Here is a 17,824-nt window from a genome sequence, read left to right on the forward strand (position 1 = left end):
CTTCTGTGCTGTCCATTTCTTTTCTCTTTGAGTGTTTTTTTCTTTAAGTCATTTTTAGGGGACTAGGGTTATAATAGTGGTGATCTTTAGCAGCCCTATGTAATGTGTCTCCAGTCTATGGCTGTCTCCTAAAGCATTTATCTAATAGCATGACCCCTTTTTTCAAGAAGATGATCACCATTACTTTTTGGGCTTATTTTTAAAATGTTGGAACAGTGAGTCAATCAGACTACATTGTCAGTCTAACATTGGGAGTTTCCTAATAGGAGAGATCAGAATGATGATGCTTCTTCATCATCCATTCTAAGGGAGGGCCACTTACCAAACTGTATCACTTATCTGAAGTGGAGAAAACCTAGGTATTTTCCAGTGGCAAACTTGCTAAGATCATTTGTGTATACTTAATTAAACAGTGTATTTAGTAATTTGCCTGGTTAAATTAAAATGTATTAAAAGCTAAAAATGGTTTTACTTCTGAAAGAGTAGGCAATAACTCTCAGTAAGTGTAGGCAAGTGTAGGCAACCTCGCTTACCAACATTATCCCAGATAATGCAGGACCAGTCCCAGTCCACATTGCAGCACTGCAGATTGGAGGAACAGACCATTGGATGCAGCAGGTCTGTAAATCAAAGTATGAATTCTTTTGTGTTAGATCATCCTCTTCTAAAACCAGCATTTTATTTTGCAGAAATTTTTATTCATACCCAGGGTTTCTCTTTTAAAATAACTAAAAAGGGGAAGTTCTGCTTATTTGCATCCTCCCCCTTTCTCTTTTACATTTGGCACTTTTTGGGAGGGGGAGAGAGGAGCGGGTACCTGGGTTTTGTCAGGTGCGCACTCTCACTCCCATCGCCCCAGGGATCTGAGTGGATCCTGTCCCTTCAGCTTTCAGGGACGGGTCCCAGAAGACTGCCGGACCATTCACAGAGCTTGTGCATGCACAGTGGGAAACCAGCTGTGAAGCTGCAAGGCTTCACTGCTGGTTTCCCTTAGTTAAAATCAGTGATCGACTGATATCAGTATTTCGTTGCTGATACCTATATTTTGGTCAATGCATATCGGTATCGGCTGATATGGGCAATATTTTCATACATTTAAAAAAAAATTGCTTTTTTTTTCTTTTTTTTCTTTGACAGGTACTCTTGTGCAGGGATCTAGGGATCTCAAAGTCCCCCAAACCCCTCCTCTGCACTTAAAAGCATTCAAAACACCATGTTTGGCTGTTTTGAATGCTGTCATTTTTTAAATCTGGCACCAGTCCAGGTTTTTGCATGGAGACCTGATCAGAGCCTAATGCGGCTTTGATCAGGTCTTCGGCAGCCTTGCAGGCTGGTTGCCAAGGTCTCCCGGTGAGACGGGAGACCTGGGTGAGCCATGGAAGGCGGCGGGAGGGGGGGCGTCCCCTCCCACTCCTTGTAATGACAGCCAAGCGGTTTCTCAGCTGCATCAGTTGTCATTACAAGACAGCCGACTGTCAGCTATGGACGCCGGTACCGGGGTGATGCCTCTAGCTGCAGGCATCACTCTGATACAAGCAGTTTCCCGAAATATCGGCAATATCAGTCAACATGGTGGCCGATTCTGATATATTGGGGAAAGTGCAGATCGGCCCTCGATATATCGGCTTTGCCGATAATCGGTCGTTCCCTAGTTAAAATACAGGCTCCTGGACCTGAAGCTGTATGAAGAATCGCTTGGGTGGGGACAACGCTGGTTCCTCTTATATTAAATGGGCAGCACAGTGGGTAGTGGTTAACACTTCCGCCCAGCAGCACAAGGGTCGCCGGATTAATTCCAACCATGACATTACCTGCCTGGAGTTTGCATGTTCTCCCTATGCCTACATGGGTTTCCTCTGGGTACTCCACTTTCCTCACACATTCCAAAGACATGCTGATAGGTGCATTGGATTTTGTCTAAATTGGCCCTGGTGTCTGAATATGAGTTAAAGACCTTAGATTGTAAGTTCCCTGAGGGTAGGAACTGATGTGAATGTACTATATATATATATATATATATATATATATATATATATATATATATATATATATATGTAAAGTGCTGCATAAATTGGCAGCGCTATATAAGTACCTGTAATAAATAATAAAGTTAGCAGCTATAATATTTTTAACTGCTGACTTTAATTTTTTTAGGGTGGGGGCTGGAGGACCACTTTAAGTTTCTTTTTTGCTGTGTCTTATTGTTGAAATGTTCCTACATTTCTTGTCTTAAGATTTTTTCAAATGAAAGTACATCTTCTTTTAGTCAGCTGTCGCCATTAGAAGATTTTTCTTCTAGTCGTTCACCAGATGACTCAATTGAAAATGGTCAACAGGGCAGATAGAAAAGGGTACATTTCCACAACAGGGGCACATACATCAGAAAAAAACTTGAGAGAGGTTCCAATTCTTGCCTAATTAATAAAAAAAAAAAAAAAAAAAAAATGGGTTTGGATACACTTTAAATATAGTATAGAAAATGAAGAAATGATAATGTGCATTTCTAAAATTTAAAAAGCTTGAGCTTTAAAGAACACTCTAAACAAACATAATAAATAACTTACTAAGTAAATAAAAATTAAAAAGTAGATGTAAAGTTCTACTTTAAACCTGACACTGAAATAACTTTATCGACACCAGACAACAAGTACAGATGGGCAGTAATCCCCAAAATCCTACTACTTAAGAGGCTATCATTCACACGGTGCCCAATGTGAGTCACAGCATTATTTATGACTATAAATTGCTTCACGAGGCTTGGCGCATAAAGCTCTTCACACCTCTCATTAACCTCGCTGCACCTACCGTGGTGGCAAAAGACAGATACATCCCACTGGCTTCCAGGAGCGTAATGGACAATTAGCATCTGCAAGAGCTGAATCGTCTGAAAACAGACAATTGAAAGAGGGGATATATCATGCTATAAAAGTAGATATTTCTTCCCTGGCCCATAAGGCAGCAATGCTAATGAGGCACCCAACCCCCTTTAGGAGCACAAAAAGAAGTTTGCCTAGTGTGACTCTGCAAAGGAACTTACAGCACTGTTGAAAAAAACACAGTTTAAGGCACAATATAAAAAGTAATTTATAGACATATAAACATTAAATTGGGAGAACTGCAAGTTTTAGGGCTAATACTAACTTATATTTCTCCATAAAACAAACATGATGTCTGAGATTAAATATTGCTCAGAGGATGGAATTGTGTGGATGTTAATGGGACTCTTTCTGAATGCTGCTTGATACAACGTTCATCCATTTTATTTATTTGTTTCGGTATGGTGCCAACATATTCTTTAGGGCAGAGAAAGGTTGGATCAACTGTGGCTCAAAGAAACTTACAGTTTAAAGAGGGCCTGTCCTGAGGCAGCTGTGTCCGAGGCATGCAGAAGACAAAGAGACATCATTTTTGCTTGTAGGACCCCTACAGACGATCTTTTACTCCATTAATGACTTGCCGTGCCCTTTTCCGCACTTAGTGTTCAGATGACCATACTGGAAAAGACAGGGCTTTGCTTCCTCATGTAAGAGCGGCCCCTCGATGAAGGTTGATCTAGTAAGGGTAATAATAAAGCAGCAGCATGTAGGCGGGGATACTGATGGGGCTGGTAGGAACCACCATCTATGGAGAACTCTCCCTATTAGGGTTGAGCGAACACCTGGATATCCGGGTTCGGCGGGGCTGGCCGAACTTGAAAAAAAAGTCCAGGTTCGTGACCCGGACTTAACCCGAACTTTACCCCAATACCGAACCCCATTGAAGTCAATGGTGACCCGAACTTTTGAGGACTAAAATGGCTCTAAAACAAACATGGAAAGGGCTAGAGGGCTGCAAATGGCAGCAAAATCATCTTAAGAGCATGGCAAGTGCTCTGCAAACAAATGTGGATAGGGAAATAACTTTAAAAAACATTAAACAGAAAAATAAAAAATAATAATCTTGAATGATGTAGGAGGAGGACGAGGCCCATATGGAGTAGGAGGTTGAGGTGGCGGTGGATATGGGGGTGTAGGTGGAAGTGGCGGCGGCGGTGGAGGAGGAGAACGAGGCCCATATGGAGTAGGAGGTTGAGGTGGCGGTGGATGTGGCGGTGTAGATGGAAGCAGCGGTGGAGGAGGACAAAGTAGCCAACGCTGGTTTTGTTTTTAATTTTGTTTCTTTTTAAATTAGGGTACACCCCAAAAGAGTTAGAAAGATCAAATACAACAATGGCTGGGTAAGGCCGGTATACATGTCTATTCTGCATAAGTTACAGACAAGTCCTGTGGGATCCATGCCACATGGTTCATTTTAATGAACGTGAGCTTGTCCACATTGGCTCTGGACAGGCGGCTGCGCTTGTCTGTGATAACGCCCCCAGCCGTGCTAAATACACGTTCAGATAATACACTGGCTGCAGGGCAGGCCAGCACCTCCAAGGCGTAAAGGGCAAGCTCAGGCCATGTGCCCAATTTGGAGAGCCAGAAGTTGAAGGGGGCAGACCCATCATTCATTACGTCTAGGCGTGTGCACACATACTGCTCCACCATGTTAGTGCTGGGTCATGGTGCTGCTGGTGGAGCTCCTGTTGCAAGGAGAGGACGTGGTCGATCTGTGCAAGTTACACGCAAAAGTGAAACACCTTTCTCAGCTGCGAGTAGGAGACAGAACCTTACAGCAGTATTTGGCAGGGCCTAATGCGCCTCTACAAATGTTGAGGCCAGAACAAGTACAGGCGATAGTAGAAAGTCTTCTGCTGAAAGGTCAAAGTTGGCACCTGCAGCCGATGTCCATCAATCTTTCACCTCACCCCCTTGCAAATCAGCCAGGCAGTCTGAGCCCCAAGTCATGCAGTAGTCTCTTCTTCTTTTTGATGACTCTGTTAGCATGGTTTCCCAGGGCCATCCACCTAGCCCTGCCCCAGAAGTGGAAGAGATTGAGTGCACCGATGCCCAACCACTTATGTCTCAAGATGAGTACATGGGAGGACCATCGCAGCACATCTCAGATGATGACGAAACACAGGTGCCAACTGCTGCGGAATTCCGAATTGTGGAGAACGACCAGGGATGCAGGGGTGAAGACTGCGTGGAAGATGATGTGGAGGACGATGAGGTCCTCGACCCCACATGGAATGAACGTCATGCAGGTGACCTGAGTAGTTTGGAGGAAGAGGCGGTGGTCGCACAGAGCCATCAGCACAGCAGAAGAGGGAGCAGGGTGCAAAAGCGGAGGGGCCGTGCCCTAGACACTACTCCTGCTACTGCCCAATGCAGCAAGGGACCAAGCACACCAAAGCCAGCTCAAAGGAGTTCCCTAGTGTGGCAGTTCTTCAGACAACGTGATGATGACAGGACACGAGAGGTTTGCACAATGTGCAATCAGAGCCTGAAGCGAGGCATAAACCTTCTCAACCTGAGCACAACCTGCATGACCAGGCCTCTAAGTGCAAAGCATGAGCTGCAGTGGAGTAGACACCTCAAAAACCAAGAAAGGTCTCTGGCTCCTCCTGCTTCCTCTTCTGCTGCAGTCTTGGCCTCTTCATTCACCTCTGTAGTGAGGCCGGCAACTGCCACCCCGCAAACAGAGGATTTGCCAGCAACACCACCCCCTGGGTCACCAACAACCATCTCCACAATGTCCCGTGGAAGCGTTCAGCTTTCTATCTCCCAAACACTGGAGCGGAAGAGGGAGTAACCCCCACCCCACCCACCCGCGATCCCTGGACCTGAATGCCAGCATTTCAAAATTCCTGGCCTTTGAAATGCTGTCATTCCGTCTGGTGGAGACGCAGAGTTTTGAAAACCTTATGGCGGTGGATGTCCCAAAGTACATCGTGCCCAGCCGCCACTACTTTTCCAGGCAAGCCATCCCTTCCCTGCACAACCAAGTGGGTGACAAAATCAGGTGTGCACTGCGCAATGCCATCTGTGGCAAGGTCCACCTAACTACGGATACGTGGACCAGTAAGCACGGTCAGGGACGTTATATCTCCCTAACAGCACACTTAGTAAATGCAGTGGCGGCTGGACCTGAGGCGGATAGCAGTTTGGCGCATGTCCTTCCACCACCGAGGATTGCAGTGCGCTTCAGTTTGCCTCCTGTTCCTAGCTCCTCCTACTCCGCTTCCTCATCCTCTACCGCCTCCTCATCCGGTCAGAGTAACACCTTCACCACCAACTTCAGCACAGCCAGGGGTAAACGACAGCAGGCAGTTTTAAAACTTGCCTGTTTGGGGGAAAAACCACACACCGCGCAGGAGTTGTGGAGGGGCATTCAACAGCAGACCAATGAGTGGTTGGTGCCTGTGAGCCTCAAGCCCGGCTTGGTGGGGTGCGATAATGGGCGAAATCTCGTAGCAGCTCTGGGCCTAGCCAGTTTGACACACATCCATTGCCTGGCGCATGGGCTGAATTTGGTGGTGCAGAGGTTCCTTAGAAATTACCCCGATATGTCAGAGCTGCTGCAGAAAGTGCAGGCCATCTGTGCGCACTTTCGGCGTTCTCACCTTGCTGCTGCTTGCCTGTCAGTGCTGCAGTGTAACTTTGGCCTTCTTGCTCACCACCTCATATGTGAGCAGCAGCACGCACGCATGAGTCGCTCTGCGGAACAGCACCACTTCACCACCAATAACTGGGCCTCCATGCGAGACCTGTGTGCCTTGTTGCTCTGTAAAATATGCAGACTAGGCCGCAATTTAATATTTTTTCCCTAAATGGGTGTTTATTGAATAGCAGAATAGAACAACAGTATGTAAAGGATGTATCTCACACGTACAGATACAGACTAGGCCGCAATTTAATAATTTTTCCCTAAATGGGTGTTTATTGAATAGTGGAATAGAACAACAGTATACAAAGGGTGTATCTCACAGTAAAATATGAAGACTAGGCCGCAATTTATTTTTTTTCCCCTAAATGGGTTTTTATTGCAAAGCGGAATACAACAGTATGCAATGGGTGTATCTCACTGTAACATATGCAGACTAGGCCGAAATTAGCTTTTTATCCCGTAAATGGGTTTTTATTGCAAAGCAGAATACAACAGTATGCAATGGGTGTATCTCACTGTACCATATACAGACTAGGCCGCAATTAACTCTTTATCCCCTAAATGGGTTTTTATTGCAAAGCGGAATACAACATTATGCAATGGGTGTATCTCACTGTAACATATGCAGACTAGGTTGCAATTTATTTTTTTCCCCTAAATGGGTTTTTATTGCAAAGCGGAATACAACATTATGCAATGGGTGCATCTCACTGTAACATATGCAGACTAGGCTGCAATTTATTTTTTTTCCCCTAAATGTTTTTTTTTTTGCAAAGCGGAATACAACAACAGTATGCAAAGGGTGTATCTCACTGTAACTTATGAATGAAAAATAATTGCCCCCTTAATTGGTGCTTGTTGAATAGCAGATTTGAACTGCGGTGTCTAAACGCTGTAAGTCACAGTAAAATATGAAGGAAAAAAGTTTTTTTCTTTTTTTAAATGCAGATTAAGCAGACACATATGCACTGAGCTTGCATGAAATGGCCGCTACACACCGCACGCCGCCCACCTAACAGACTGATAAAAGTTTTTTTTTTGCTCCCTCCTCCTCCTCACTGGGCTCAGGTCAGGGCATAAAGATCCTGCACTGCACCCCCACACAATACAATCAATGTAGATCGCTTTCTGATTAAAGAAGATTCTTCCTATTCTTTCCCTCAAAGCAATCTCCAGCCTGACCCTACAATAATCTCCTATCTCTCCCTCCTGGGAAAAAAGATTGTGCACTGCACCCCCACACAATAAAATCAATGTACATCGCTGTCTGATTAAAGAAGATTCTTCCTATTCTTTCCCTCAAAGCAATCTCCAGCCTGCCCCTACAATAATCTCCTATCTCTCCCTCAGCAGCAGCATCAGGAACCTCTCCCTTGTATAGTTTGAGCAGAGTGACGCGCGGCGCTATGTGACTCCAGCTTATATAGACTCTGGGTCAGATGCTGCACTGGCCAATCACAGCCATGCCATTAGTAGGCATGGCTGTGATGGCTTCTAAGGGCACACTAGTTAAACCCTTGCTGATTGGTTTCCTTGCACCTGTTGAAACCGTGGCATTAAAACCGCGCAAAAACATCAAATAAAATTACTGAACAATGGACAGTATCCCGAACATACAGTGAAATGTTCGGGTCCGTGTCCGGGTACCGAATACCCAAATGTCCGGTACGATCCCAAACAATACAGTCCGGGTTCACTAAACCCTACTCCCTACTCAACAGATTCATCTAAGCCTCAGAATCCTGAAACAAGGGGTATCGTACCTTCCAACGCTTTCCACATGGTAGACATGGTAGTGGTCGGGTTCCATGAGACAGGATCACTTCTTACCATACAAAACAATAAGGACACAGATTACTCTAGAAGCCTCTACTCAAGAGTGTGTACCAGGGATAACATCATCATGAGCCAGGGGGACGCTGCATCGTAAACTGTCAATAATAGCCTCTTGGTATGATGCCACTACTCCATCCCCTGTGGTGCTACACAAACCCTCCTCCCTGCAAGTATAGGCAATACTGTCGGGGTTGCAGCCAGGTTCTGGATCAATCACTCCAGCACTCAGCTCCTGGAGACAGCTCAGATCAGCAGAGTGCTAGGATTGTGGTAAAATACTAGAACAGCCCTACAACATCTGGGGAGGTTTTAGGAGTATGTGCTTAAGCACAATTAAAGTGATTCTAAAGAAAATAAATAAAAAACATGTTATACTTACCAGTTAAACGGATTAATCACATTCTGTCTCAAGCACAATAAGTACTGACCGGATACAGTTCAAACTCTTAAAACTTAAATTATATGAACTATATGTCTCTTTGAGAGTGAATGTCTTCGAATCTGTATCCTTTTTCTTTCATGATTTTTAACTATGCTGTGTATTAAATAAATGTACTTTTATAATTTTTGCTTGATGTATATGACATTTGTATCTGAGGTACCAATAAAGTCCAAATCATTTGTAGTCTTTTTTTCACCCCAATAGTTGGAGACTGTATCCTGGGAAACACAGTCTCCACTTTTCCCTTTCCGTTTGTGATTTTAAATATGGATGCTGGTACCTGTTAAAGGTAAAGGACCCACTGTATAGTCACAACACATCTGTGGCTTGCTCTTGCTTAAAGTGGTTGTAAAGGCACAAGGTTTTTTACCTTCATGCGCTTGATGCATGAAGATAAAAAACCTTCTGTGTGCAGCAGCCCCCTAGCCCCCCTTGTCTCTCCCATGACTCGCACTCCTGATTGGCTTTTGGCAGCAGCGAGAGCAATTGCCTCCCGCTGCTGTCAATCACAGCCAGTGTGCCAAACAGAAGACAGAGGGGGCAGGGCCGTACCACGGCTCAGTGTGCGAATTGACACACAGAGCCACTGATTGGGTGCGTGCCTGCTTGGGTGCCCCCATTGCAAGCTGCTAGCTGTGGGGGCACCCCACAGGAGGGAGGAGTGCCGGCGTGGGATGCGAGAAGAGGATGATCCAGACTGCTCTGTCAAAACCACTGCACAGAGGAGGTATGTATAACATGTTTGTTATTAAACAAACAAACAAACAAACAAACAAACATGACTTTCTGATCATTTTAACCACTTGCCGACTGCCTAACGCCGATCTATGTCGGCAGTCAGCCCCTCACAGGCAAAGTGATGTAGGGCTACGTCACTAGCTTGTGAGGGTCTAGGGAGCGAGCGCGCGCCCCCGGAGGCGCGCTCCTGCTCCCGCGTGGTCACGGACCCCCCCGCGCGTGTGACCGGCGGACCCGATGTCCGCCGGTCACTCGGCGATCGGCGGGGGAGAGGGAGAAAGTCAGGCGGCTTGTGTAAACAAGCCACCTGTCATTCTCCTCGGTGTAAAGACAGTGATCACACGGATCTACTATGTAGATCCGTTGATCAGTGTCCTTACAGCTCAAGCCACAGCCAATCACAGTAGAAAGCACGCCCCTAGGGACACACACAGCCCCTCCCTCCCAAATAAAGTTAACCCCTTCACTACCAGTGTATTTTTACAGTAACAGTGCATATATATAGTGATATATACTGATTACTGTAGTAATGTCACTGATAACCCCAAAAGTGTCAAAAATGTCAGTCAAGGGTCCGATCTGTCTGCCCCAATGTCGCAGTACCGCAAAAAAAATCGCAGATCGCCGCCATTACGCGTTAAAAAAAAACAACAAAAATGACAAAAATCTTTCCTTTTGTTAGTAAACGCGATAACTTTTGCGCAAACCAATCAAAATACGCTTTTTGCAATTTTTTTTTTACCAAACATATGTAGCATAAAACAAATTGGCCGAAAATGTTAAAAAATTTTGATTTTTACATTTTTTTTGGGGGGAATTTCATATAAAAAAATTTGAAAAATATTGCCATTTTTGCAAAATTGACGCTCTTTTTTTGTTTATAGCGCGTGATCAAAAATACGCACAGGTGATCAAATACCACCAAAAGAAAGCTCTGTTTGTGGGAAAAAAAGGACGCCAAATTTGTTTAGGTACGGCGTCGCACGACCGCGCAATTGTCCGTTAAAGTCACGCAGTGCCGAATCGCAAAATACCCCCTGGTCGGAATGGGGGTAAAATCTTCCGGGGCTTAAGTGGTTAACTAATAAGTTCACTTTAAAAAAAAATGCACATTTTTTTGCAGATTAAAAAATTAGCATTTATCTTTTTTTGGGAGCCTATAAAACATTACACCAGTGATCAGCAGATCACTTGTGACACGCAGGTCACCTGCAGATCTGTCAATGTATCTGTGGATTGAGAACTACAAGCCGATAGCCGCAAAGAATGCCGAGCTTGTAGTTAACTCACATACAGAGCTTTGAGAATGAATGACATGGCCGTATGGGCAGAGCCCTGCTCAGCCGCGCTGATTTAAAAAAGTGATAGCTAGTACGGGGAACCTCTCCTTATACTACTGCCAAAAGGAGGGGGGTTCGGGCAGTGGCTGCAGCATTGGGAACACGTTACATGTTCTCAACGTTGAACTTATCCTTTAACCACTTTACCACTAGAGGATTTTGCTGTCTTACGTCTTGGCCACTTTTTGCGATTCGGCGCTGTGCGACTTTAACTGACAATTGCGCAGTCGTGCGACGCCATACCCAAACGAAATTTACGTCCTTTTTTTCCCACAAACAGAGCTTTCTTTTGGTGGTATTTGATCACCTGTGCGATTTTTACTTTTTGCGCTATAAACAAGAAAATAGCGTAAATTTTGAAAAAACAACAATATTTTTCACATTTTTTTATATGAAATTCCCCCCAAAAAATGTAAAAATCAAAATGTTTTTAAATTTTTGGGCAATTTGTTTTCTGCTACCTATGTTTGGTAAAAAAATTCACAATAAGCGTATTTTGATTGGTTTGCGCAAAAGTTATTGCGTTTACTAACTAAGGGAAAGATTTCTGTCATTTTTGGTGTTTTTTATTTTAACGAGTAATGGCGTCGATCTGCGATTTTTTTTGCGCGACTTCGACATTGCGGCGGACAGATCGGACCCTTGACTGACATTTTTGACACTTTTGGGGGTACCAGTGACATTTCTATAGTAATCAGTGCTATATATATGCACTGTTACTGTAAAAATTACACTGGCAGGGAAGGGGTTAATTTTATTGGAGAGGGAGGGGTTAATGTATGCCTGGTGCTTACTGACATGTGTGGGGGGAGGTGACTGAGTGACACAAGGACAGATCCAGGGTTCAGCTATGCTGAACCCTGCAATCTGACCCTGCCTGTAACTTAGGAGATCCGCCCGCTTGTGTTTACACAAGCGGGCGGATCTCCACACTAGATCCCAGACGATCGGAGAAGCCGCTGCTCCTCCTCTGGCCCGACTTCCACTGTGACTGAATACAGCGGGAGCGAGCCGCCGAGAAAGGGGAGTGTCTGATGACGTAGATCTACGTCGTCAGACGATAACGAGCCACTTTGCCGCAGTACTATTACCGTACGCAGACGGCAAGTGGTTAAAGTGGTTGTTAACCTTTGACATGAAAAATGAATTTAAAACTGACACAGTTGCACAAAACATATTTGTAGATTTAAAAAATGAACAAAAAGTCATCCTGCAAACAACATCAGCAGTAGAAAAAGTCTGTGTATTACAAGGGAAAACCCCGATGCATTTTGATTCCAATAATCTTCATCAGGGGGTTATAGATTTTGGTGGTATATTAATCTTAAAGACCAACTATTTAGTTGGGTGTGGTCAGCAGCATGGATATCATGCAATCGGACCCAAAAGGCACAGAAGACGCCCAAACGAACTTCCCAATAGCTAAATGAGTCATAGGATACGTCACTGCCCCATCATTACTTTATTTATTTATATGTCTTGTGAGCCTATGAGATATTAGTATAGGCACAGTGTCTGGAGCCTCCTTTTTTATAATGACCAACAAAAAAAGGAAAAATGTTAAAAACTTAAACATAAGAAAAGAAAAATCAGCATTTATTCACCTTTTTTTCAGTCGGCACCCTTTAAAAGTATGCAAAATAAGGAGGTACTCCAGTCTAAGATGTAAAAAAAGTCAATATTATTTATCAATGGAAAAATTTGAGCGTTGAACAATACACACAACAGCCTAGATAAAATGAACTTCAGTAGCCCCCATCACATCTGAGGTCCCTCATCACATCAGTGGTCCCCCATCACATCAGAGGTCCTTCATCAAGTCAGAGGTCTCCCCATTACATTAGAGCCCCCCTTCTTCTTAGAGGCTTGCCATTACATCAGGGTCTTCCCTATACATCAGAGGCCCTATACATGAGAGTCCCTTATCACATAAGAGTCGCCCCCTATACATCAAAGTCCCCCTCCATATAGTTCGATCATCCCTTTAAATTCTCCTATCACATCAGAGTCTCAGTCCCCCCATCACATAGTTCCCAAATCATACAGGCCAATGATTATAGAGTCATTAGTTGTTATGGTGCTGGTGGCTAGCTCATGAAGGTAATTCATGGCATCAGAGGTCCCCCCATCACAACAAGGTTCCCTCTTCACACCAGAGGCCCCCCACCATCACATCAGAGGTCGCCTTTCAAGTCAGATGCCCCCCCCCCCATCAAATCAGAGTCCATCCTTCACGTCAAAGCCAATCCTTCACATCAGAGGTACCTTATCATATCTAAGTCCCCCTATACATCAGAGGTCCCCTATACTTGAGAGACCCTCATCACATCAGAGTCACCCCTATACATCAAAGGCCCCAATACATGAGCCCCCACATCACATCAGTGCCCCCCATCACATCAGAGCCTGCAAATCACATCACAGATCCCCCCAATCGTATAGCTTTCCTATCACATTGCCCCCAGTCCTACACGCTGCCCCAGGACTGGGCCCCCAAATCACACAGTTCCTCTATCACAGAGCTATTAGTTGCTATGCACCTAGTGCTCTATACCAGCTCATGACGCTGATCCAGGACAACCTGGGTCCTATGCTCTGCCATGCAGATGAAACCACAGGGTGCCATAGCACCCAGGTTGAGAATTACTGATATATCTATCTACATTTTCTTCTGTCTACATCTGAATGCATTTCTATTTGTGTGAAGGAACTCTATATAGGCCATAGACCACAGCAGAAATATAATCACATCCACAATATGTTGAAGAATTTCGAATCACCTGACAGACAGAGAATTAGTTAAAGAAAGAGCTGATATGTTCATCAAGACCACCAAGGGTAGGAGCCCACCCTCCCCGGTGTTGGACCGCTAATCCTGAATTAGTTCCTATATATTTGCATGCCTCCTACTGAATTAGGATTATAGACTGGCTGGGTTAAGAGGTGCTAGTCAGCTTGTGATGAGCAGGGTATTTAGATATGAAAATATGCAAATATTCCCCACGTTGACAAAACCATCCCACAGTATGTTTAAATGCAGCTGTTTAAGCACATTCCGGAATCTAATGAATCACGTTCAGAAATGTAACCAGAGAGCGAAGCAAGTTGGACTCTTGTTGAAGCACTTTTTAAAGTAAATGTATTATCTGAGATATTATTAGCACAGATTTTTCCTGAGAAGTGAGGATTTTAATATTCATCACGGAAGGTCTAATCTTTAAAGACATTATAATCTAACTGTTTAGGATAATTTCTGCATTAATACATAAAGAGCCAGCTAAAGCCTGAAGGATGGGATTATTAAAAATAGAATTTTAATGTTGAATTATCAAGGAACAGAACACGTTGCTTTGTGATTGGGCGATATATTACAGATACGGTATGATGTGTGGAAATAATATAAAGCATTGTGTCACTTTTAGTCTATTTCGAGTGGCTCTAGCTGTAAGGTTTCTTCACCCACTTGTTAAAGTAATGAGAGAAAGATGGGGGTGCTATTGCTGGGCTCTGTGTGGAAATGTTAAAGGCCTGGCTGTGTCTGACTTCAGTACTCTTGAGTCAAGGATCTGAAGGTAGCAAAGGAAAGTCTATACTTTTTCTGGGGTCGTTGACTCTGAAGGTGTTGAAGTAAAAGCTTCATCCATGAACCTAGTATTATCAGAAGAGTTAATTCATGGTAACATCCACATTTCTCTATCCTATGAGATAGGCAAATGATGGAAAAAATGCTCATCCTGTATTTTGATATTAGAGAATTGGTCAAGAGAGCCATCTACCAGTTTACTGAAGTTAGAAGCTACCATGCACAGCTGCACCAGATATTGCACTCTCCAGTTTTAGTAAATCAACCCCAAAGAGTAAAGATTTACTATATTTTAACCACTTGCCACCAAATCGCGTACCTGGTACATCATTTGACTTCAAGTGGTTGTACCGGGGTAATGCCTGAAGCTGTAGGCGTCACCCCAGTACCATTTTTAAGAGTCGGCGATCGGCTCTCTTATAATAGTAACTGGAGTGGCTAACTAGCCATTCGATTGCTATTACAAGCAGTGGGAGGGCCAACCCCCCTCCTGCCTGCCGCCTTCTGCGGCTCTCATGGGCTCTCCAGTCCCTCCGGGTGACCTGAGATACCAGCCGGACCGTCCGCTGGCTGGCTGGAAACTCATAAAAAGCTGGAATTGGCTTTGATTGGGTTTCTACTATGGTAACCTGGAAGCCATGACATCACTTCCGGTTTACCGGTCTTCGGCGTCATTTTTTTAAAATCAAAACTATTCAAAAATGCAGATCTTGGCATTTTGAATGCTTTCAAGTGCAAAGGAGGGATTTGGGGTCTTATTGACCTCAGATCCCTCCATAAAGAGTACCTGTCACGTCCCTATTGCTGTCACAAGGATGTTTACATTCCTTGTGACAGCAATAAAAGTGATCAAAAAACAAAAAAAAAAAAGTAAAGCAACAGTGTAAAAATCAGAAAATTTTAATAAATCGATAGTTAGAAAACAAATGTAGGTGCCCCGTCCCCCCCGTGTTAGTGCACAAAGGCGAACATGTGCGTCTGTCCGGCACTTGTGCAAACAGCAACCATTCCACATATGTAAGATATCGCCACGATCATCAGATCATGGGCAGTAATTCTAGCACTAGACCTCCTCTGTAGCTACAAAATGGTAACCTGTAAAGGCTTTTAAAGCATCTCCTATGGAAAGTAAAATTGACATTGTTTGCTGCTGCTGCGCAATTTTAAACAGTGACATGTTTGGTATCTATTGACTCGGCGTGACATCATCTTTTATATTTTACAAATAAATTGAGTTATGTATTGTGGTTTTTTTGCATTAAAATTTGAAAAATTTTATTTTTTCCCAAAAAAACGGAAAATTTATATCAATACTTACCGTAATTTTCCTTTCCTGATGGACTCCATGGCAGCACACGTATGGGTAGGCTCCGCCTCCTCTCCTACCCTATAGGACCCCACTCCCATAAATCTTTGCTCCATACCAGGAGCCGTGTTCCATAACTAGAACTACTCCAGCAGATGGGAGGGGACTCCTGCTGCCATGGAGTCCATCAGGAAAGGAAAATTACGGTAAGTATTGATATAAATTTTCCGTTTTCCTGACAGACTCCATGGCAGCACACGTATGGGAAATAACTAGCCATACACACCCGGGCGGGTAACTGCTGGTTTAACAGAAAAAGGTTTAATTTGCACCGTCAACAGACAAGACTTTTAAACCAAAGTTGACCGAAGATAAAGAAGCCGGTTCAACACAGTAATGCGACATAAAGGTATGAATTGATGACCAAGAAGCCGCTCTGCAAATCACGTCAGGAGCTACATGAAGAGAAGCTGCCCACGACGTAGAGATCCCTCTAGTGGAATGAGCTGTCACCACCTCTGGAGGAGCCAGTCCCTTGGCTTTATATGCCCACTGGATGGTCTGAACTATCCAACTTGCTATAGATCTTGAGGAAGCTTGTTTGCCCTTGTTTTTTCCACAGATGAGGACAAAATGATGGTCTGACTGGCAGAAAGGAGCTGTAGTCTCCAGATATAGCCGAAGAGTTTCCCCCACGTCCAAAGGATGGACAGAATTTTCATCTTGAGATTTGAACGTGGGTAGGACAATTTCCTGGTTGACATGGAATACCGACATTACTTTCGGATTGGAGCCAAGCATTGGAACCAATACTACCCGATCAGGGAAAAACGTAAGGAATGGTTCCTTGTAACCCAAGGCACCGAGTTCAGAAACCCGTTTGGCCGAAGTAATAGCCACCAGAAAGGCTGTTTTCATGGAGATGTTTTTAAGGAAGAATGGATCCTTCTGATTCAAGGTAAGTGAGGAAAGAAACTCCAAGACCGTAGGAAGATCCCACTTAGGGAACCTGGGCTTTCTAGGAGGTCTTAACCTAGTAGCGCCTCTGAAGAACTGGCGAACCAGGGAGTGTTTCGCCCATGCAGTCCCAGTGAAGGCCGAAATGGCTGAAATTTGGACCCGAAGGGAGCTTACTGCTAATGACAGGTCCAGACCGGACTGGAGGAAGCCCAAAATATCCTGGATTCCTGGGTCAGAGACAGAGCTAGATCTGCTATCCACATAATCCTTAAACTTGGACCAGATTTTTTCATAGACCTTGTTCGTGCCGGGTCTTCTGGCACTCATCATTGTAGCGATTGCCTCGTTTGGACAACCGAGCGCTTTCAATCTTTCCCTCTCAACAGCCATGCCATGAGATGAAGCTGTGCTGGGCAGGGGTGAAGAATAGGCCCTTGGGACAGAAGGTCCGGCCTGACTGGCAGAGGTATCGGGTCCCGACAGCTCAGCTGGAGCAACAGAGGAAACCACGGTCTCTTTGGCCAGAAGGGAAGAATCGCTATGATCTGCACTCTCTCTGTCCTGAGTCTGTGAAGAAACTTGAAGATGACTGGCACTGGAGGAAACGCATAGGCCGTTTGAAAATTCCAATGATCCGTCAGGGCGTCTACCCCGTAGGCCTGGGGATAACGCCACCTCGTGTAGAATCTCTCCAGTTTGGCATTGCTTGGAGATGCGAACAGATCTACCTCTGGATGGTAACCTAGAGACATGATCCATATGAAGGTCTCTGGATGGAGTGACCACTCGTTGTTGTCCAGAGCAGACCTCGAGAGGAAGTCTGCCTGGACGTTCTGGGCACCCGGAAGATAGGCGGCTGACAAGTTGGACAGATGTCTTTGAGCCCAATCCATAATAGGTTTCACTTCTTTCAGAAGAGAAGGACTGCGGGTGCCCCCTTGTCTCTTGATGTAGGCGACGGCTGTCGTATTGTCCAGTCTTAGGAGGACCGAGGCATCGGTCGCCAGATGCTGAAAGGCCTGGAGAGCACAGAACGCTGCCCGAAGCTCCAGCACATTCGAGACCACCCCGTATGTAGGGAAGTCCCA

The sequence above is a fragment of the Pelophylax lessonae genome (genome assembly GCF_965119305.1).
Source record: "Pelophylax lessonae genome assembly, chromosome: 6".
NCBI lineage: Eukaryota > Metazoa > Chordata > Amphibia > Anura > Ranidae > Pelophylax > Pelophylax lessonae.